This window comes from Oncorhynchus masou, chromosome 8, assembly GCF_036934945.1.
Source record: "Oncorhynchus masou masou isolate Uvic2021 chromosome 8, UVic_Omas_1.1, whole genome shotgun sequence".
NCBI lineage: Eukaryota > Metazoa > Chordata > Actinopteri > Salmoniformes > Salmonidae > Oncorhynchus > Oncorhynchus masou.
In genome coordinates this window covers 11,251,258-11,257,625 of record NC_088219.1, presented here as the reverse complement: position 1 = coordinate 11,257,625, position 6,368 = coordinate 11,251,258, and positions in this window count along the sequence as shown.

Here is a 6,368-nt window from a genome sequence, read left to right as displayed (position 1 = left end):
TAGGTCCAACTGGCATTTTACTTCTGTCTTTATCAACCCCTTTGAAAGACCCATACCTACAGGTTTTAGGAGAGGGTGTGCAGAGCTGTTATTGTGGGGGGGTGGGGAAGTGCCTTGACCCAATGGCAGAACGGCAGGCAGCTCACTTTGCGCCAGATTATTTCCGCGGCAGACCCGGGATTCAAACTAGCAACCCTCCACCTCTAACTGCAAGGCTACCTGCTGCACCCTTGGCAGCCACACCAAAGACAGATTGATTTTTGGGGATGAAGTGTTGTCACCAATGATGAAAGTGGAAGGAAGTGCGAGTCCAAATGAAGCAGGAGAGGACCGCATCCATCAATCAAATATTTGTGAAGTACTTTAAACATTTTTGTGCTTAAACTGTACAACTCTAATCTAACAAGTTAGATTCATGATACATGTGTTTTGCTGATATTTGGTATTTCACACTCAAATTGAGTGTGAAACACTTCAATGTTTGCAGATCTGTAAAGTGAAAAAAAAATAACTGGTGCAAATCACCACCACTACTACACTGCTTATATCAATGGGTTACGGCCAAGGGGTAGAGTTCTATTTGGGATGGTCTGACTGCACTGTGCCACTAGATGGGAGAAGAGATCCAGCTATTCTTGCTGGATGAGAAGAAAGACATGATTCTTACCAATAGAAACAGGGAGGAGAGGGAGAATGCAGGTAGAGTATGGATATGAATGTACATGTTTGTTTGAATGTACCTGCTTGTCAAATGTCTCATTCCAAAATCATGGGAAATAATGTGGAGTTGGTCCCCACCCTTTGCTGCTGTAACAGCCTCTCCTCTTCTGGGAAGGCTTTCCACTAGATGTTGGAACATTGCTGCGGGTACTTGCATCCATTCAGCCACAAGAGCATTCGTGAGGTCGGGCACTGCTGTTTGCCGACTAGGCCTGGCTCCCTGTTGGCATTCCAATTCATCCCAAAGGTGTTTGTTGAGGTTAGGGTTCTGTGCAGGCCAGTCAAGTTCTTCCTCAACAATCTCAACAAACCATTTCTGAAACAGGAAAGAGCCTGTCACTGGAACTAAGGGACCTAGCCCGAACCATGAAAAACAGCCCCAGACCATTATTCCTCCTACACCAAACTTTACAGTTGGCACTATGCATTAGGGTGGGTATTGTTCTCCTGGCATCCGCCAATTCCAGATTTATGTCGGACTGCCAGATGGTGATGCGTGATTCATCACTCCAGAGAACGCGCTTCCACTGCTCCAGAGTCCAATGGCGGCGAGCTTTACACCATTCCAGCCGACGCTTCACATTGCACATGGTGATCTTAGGTTTGTGTGCGGCTGCTTGGCCATGGAATCCCATTCCATGAATCTCCCGACGAACAGATCTTGTGCTGACGTTGCTTCCAGAGGCATTTTGGAACTCTAGTGAGTGTTGCAACATAGCTGACCCAAGTTGTAAATACAGAGACAAAAGGAGTTGCCTGGTAATGTGTATGTGTCTTTCAAATCTTGGAATGTTCTCAAACCATTAGTGTCCATGATATCGGCAAGGTTACGGATTCCACATTTGGACCATTGGGGGGGATGCAAAAGGCTGCCATCCAGATTAGAAAGCATTATTGTGAAGAATTGGAGTATGAGCATGCCATTTTGATTCCCAGCTACATTGTTTTTCAATTTTGCGCCAAATAGAATTTGTGTGAGCAATAATGTGATGAAAGCGTAGTTCACATTAAGAGATTTATCAGTGAAGACCACCTCTTCCAGGGCAATCACATTAAGGATTTATCAGTGAAGACCACCTCTTCCAGGGCAATGGGAGACACCACATTACATAGTTTGAGATATATCAGTGGAGACCACTTCTTCCAGGGCAATAGGAGACACCAAATTGCTCTATATATTCATTCAGGGGTGGAAGAATCATTAATGAAATTGGAGCCAAGTCCAATATGTTTCAAAACTGACCAAAGGTATGACTGTTCTAGTTTATCAATAGCGTTTTCTGCTTCCAGAGAGAGAGCTGCCCATGGAGCGTTGGTTTCTGATGAAGCATGTCAGATATGTAAAAGACGACGCAGGTTATCTGAGGATAATAGTTTTTTAACAAACCACCTCTGGTCCAGAAGTACCAATTTGGGTAGGTTTCGAGACGGGACAACATACATTTTTTGAAAACAGTTAATCTGTGTTTATCAAAGATGGAGGACGATTGTGAGAGCAATGGGTGTCATCCCTTTTTTAAATGAAAGCGAAATTCATGCTTTATTCACATCCCTTCCAAATGAACCTTTTTGAACGGCTGTGTTAGTTGAAATGATGAACAGTGGATTTAATAAGTAATACTCTCACAACCAGGTGATTTGCCGTTCTTCATGTTATCCATGGGCTCCCAGCAAGCCGGCTTCCTAAGTTGAGAGAAGAGGAGTTCTTCTATAATTTAAAAAGTACTCTATTGCTTGGTGTGGATTTACAATCAGAGGTGTACAGTTCTTTATAGAAACAGGAGACTTTGGTTGATTTAATTTGGGTTCTGATAGAAACTCGCCTGATTTCAGATTCAAAAGATGCAATATCCGCTAATTGATCATTACTGCTAAGCTTTTAGCCAGTAGACGACTGGGTGAATTACAATGGTTGAGTCTAACTCAATGGATAGCATTGTTGGTAGTAAGTTGGTGGTTGAAGATATCCCTCTAGTGGTGTGGGGGCTGTGCTTTGGCAAAGTGGGTGGGGTTATATCCTTCCTGTTTGTCCCTGTCCGGGGGTGTCCTCGGATGGGGCCACAGTGTCTTCTGACCCTTCCTGTCTCAGCCTCCAGTATTTATGCTGCAGTAGTTTATGTGTCGGGGGGCGAGGGTCAGTTTGTTATATCTGGAGTACTTCTCCTGTCCTATTCGGTGTCCTATGTGAATTTAAGTGTGCTCTCTCTAATTCTCTCTTTCTTTCTCTCTCTCTCTCGGAGGACCTGAGCCCTAGGACTATGCCTCAGGACTACCTGACATGATGACTCCTTGCTGTCTCTTTGAAAAAAGTATCTGCATATGGTTTTGAATAAAACACTTAATGGTGTCCCATAAAATAAGAGAATCATCAACTGAATTTTTGTTAATCATTATGAATTCATTCAATTCAGTTTAAAATTGTTCACAGAAAGTATGATTTTATAGTAAGGTATCATTAAAGCTCCATCTTGTGGCTCTTTTAGGACTGTTTCCCAACCTGGGTCCTCCAGTACCCCCAACGGTGCACAGTTGTATTGTAACTAATCATCAGACCCTCAATGAGTTGAATGAGGTGTGTTTGTCAAGGGCTACAACGAAACTTGTGTGCTGTTGGGGTTACTGGAGGACTAGGGTTGGGAAACTGTGAAGTGTTGGGGTTACTGGAGGACTAGGGTTGGGAAACTGAAGTGTTGGGGTTACTGGAGGACCAGGGTTGGGAAACTGTGTAGTGTTGGGGTTACTGGAGGACCAGGGTTGGTAAACTGTGTAGTGTTGGGGGTACTGGAGGACCAGGGTTGGTAAACTGTGTAGTGTTGGGGGTACTGGAGGACCAGGGTTGGTAAACTGTGTAGTGTTGGGGGTACTGGAGGACCAGGGTTGGTAAACTGTGTAGTGTTACTGGGGGTTGGTGGGAAACTGTGTAGTGGACCAGGGTTGGCAAACTGTGTAGTGTTGGGGGTGTTGGAGGACCAGGCTTGGTAAACTGTGTAGTGTTGGGGGTACTGGAGGACCAGGGTTGGTAAACTGTGTAGTGTTGGGGGTACTGCAGGACCAGGGTTGGTAAACTGTGTAGTGTTGGGGGTACTGGAGGACCAGGGTTGGCAAACTGTGTAGTGTTGGTGGTACTGGAGGACCAGGGTTGGGAAACTGTGTACTGTTGGGATTACTGGAGGACCAGGGTTGGGAAACTGTGTACTGTTGGGGGTACTGGAGGACCAGGGTTGGGAAACTGTGTACTGTTGGGGGTACTGGAGGACCAGGGTTTGATATCTGGCAGTAATAAGTATGATGATCAGAGGCTCGTATGAGGAGTAGATGGTACGAAAATGATTGGGGGTAATGATTAGTGCCTGTTTGAATAGAACGTGTCCCCTTTTGCTTTGGGGTTATGAGCTCGCCAGGCATCAATGAGGTTTTAATCAGAGAGTATAGTACTGTATATGTTGGAGAGCCTTAGATTGTAATTGGTCTTATTAGATCTGTCCCGCATGTCCAGAATGGCATTCATGTCTGTCCTATAACCAGTTGAAATTCAGTTAATTATAACAATATGTTGTCCACAGAATAAACATAGGATCAGATTAATTTGGAGTTTACACATAAATAAAGGCCATTTTATTTCCATTATGGATACATTTAAAGAAAGGGATTCTGCCTTCTTGGTCTTCGTCTTTACCAAGGGTGGTGATTTTGAGTTTCTTATGTATCGTTATACACTTAGTTTTTTTTAGGCTGATGAAAAAGCAGCCCTTTTGTACAACTTGTTCTCTATTCTATGTGTGTCTTTTTAGAACAGGTGTTTGTCCTTGGAGCATTTCTACATCCATATGGTTTCTTGCTAGAATATCAAGACGGCTGGAAGACGTGATAGAAATATTAAGGCCTTGCCAATTCAATGAGAGAATAGCGAGTGTTGCCGTTGTTTTTCAAAAATGTAATTGTTATCTTTTGTGTTGATAAGCCTATGGATGTTAAATAAAAAGGCCACACAGGGGAGCCCACCCTTTGGTCACTCCCCACCCAGAAGACCCTCTCTATAAATTGTTCCCCCTTCCCTGTCCTCCTTAGCCCCCAACCCTCTCTCCCCAGTTCCCCCTGCACTATAATTATATGGTTGTAGCACAACGGTGGCTGGCAGCCATATACATGAAATCTGTTGAGCAGCATATTTTTGATCTTTAAGGTATTAAAAAATATATTTACAGTACCAGTCAAATGTTTGGATACACCTATTCATTCCAGGGTTTTTCTTTATTTTTTACTATTTTCTACAAAACTATGAAGTAGAAATATGGAATCATGTAGTAACCAAAAAAGTGTTAAACAAATCAAAATGTATTTTCAATTTAAGATTCTTCAAAGGAGCTACCCTTTGCCTTGATGACAGCTTTGCACAGTCTTGGCATTCTCCCAGCCAGCTTCATGGGGTAGTCACCTGGAATGCATTCCAATTACCAGGTGTGTCTTGTTAAAAGTTCATTTGTGGAATTTCTTTCCTTCTTAATGCATTTGAGCCAATCAGTTGTGTTGTGACAAGGTAGGGGTGGTATACAGAAGATAGCCCTATTTGGGAAATGACCAAGTCCATATTATGGCAATAACAGCTCAAATAAGCAGAGAAACGACAGTCGATCATTATTTTAAGACATGAAGGTCAGTCAATACGGAAGATGTCAAGAACTTTGAAAGTTTCTTCAAGTGCAGTTGCAAAAACCATCAAGCGCTATGATGAAACTGATTCTCGTGAGGACCCCCACAGGAAAGGAAGTCCCAGAGTTACCTCAGCTGCAGGGGATAAGTTCATTAGAGTTACCAGCCTCAGAAATTGCAGCCCAAATAAATGCCTCACAGAGTTTAAGTAACAGACACATCTCAACATCAACTGTTCAGAGGAGTCTGCATGAATCAGGCCTTCATGGTCGAATTGACCAGCAAGGGGACCCTCAGCATTACGCAGACATGCCCTCGCTGTGGGCATTCCTAGAAATGGAACAGGAATGACACTTGAATCAGGTTGGTGTCATTTGACCTGGTCAAAGGTTGAAACAGTTTTCAGTTTGGTCCCAATTCACTCTCATGACGTAGCCTGGTGGACCCAGCTTGATCGCTGTGTTTAGCATTTCACTAGAATGGTAAACGATCAAGCTGGGTTCACCAGGCTAGGTGTGTGTGTGTGTGTGTGTGTGTGTGTGTGTGTGTGTGTGTGTGTGTGTGTGTGTGTGTGTGTGTGTGTGTGTGTGTGTGTGTGTGTGTGTGTGTGTGTGTGTGTGTGTGACCAGTATCTTTGATGAGGGGCCAGGAGCTGATGTATGCTGCTATGCTCATCAATGGGGTGCTGGCAAAGACCTTACCTCCAGTCTCACCTCTTTCCTGCTCACCAACGGTTGTCCATGGGGAGACCCAGAATTAGGTAGGTTTCGTCTGACCTGTTCAAACTTTAAACATGGTATATGTTTGTTTGTCAGATATCACCTACCCTCACTGCCATTGGTAATAGAACAGTGACTGTGTATGTCTACAGATGCTTCGATGGTGCCAGCACTTGGAGACTTGCAAGACGATGTGATGAAGTCCAGACTGACAGACAAGCTTGATACTGATGTCTCTAACTGGTACACGGCATAACATTTTTAATAGACACAACTTAT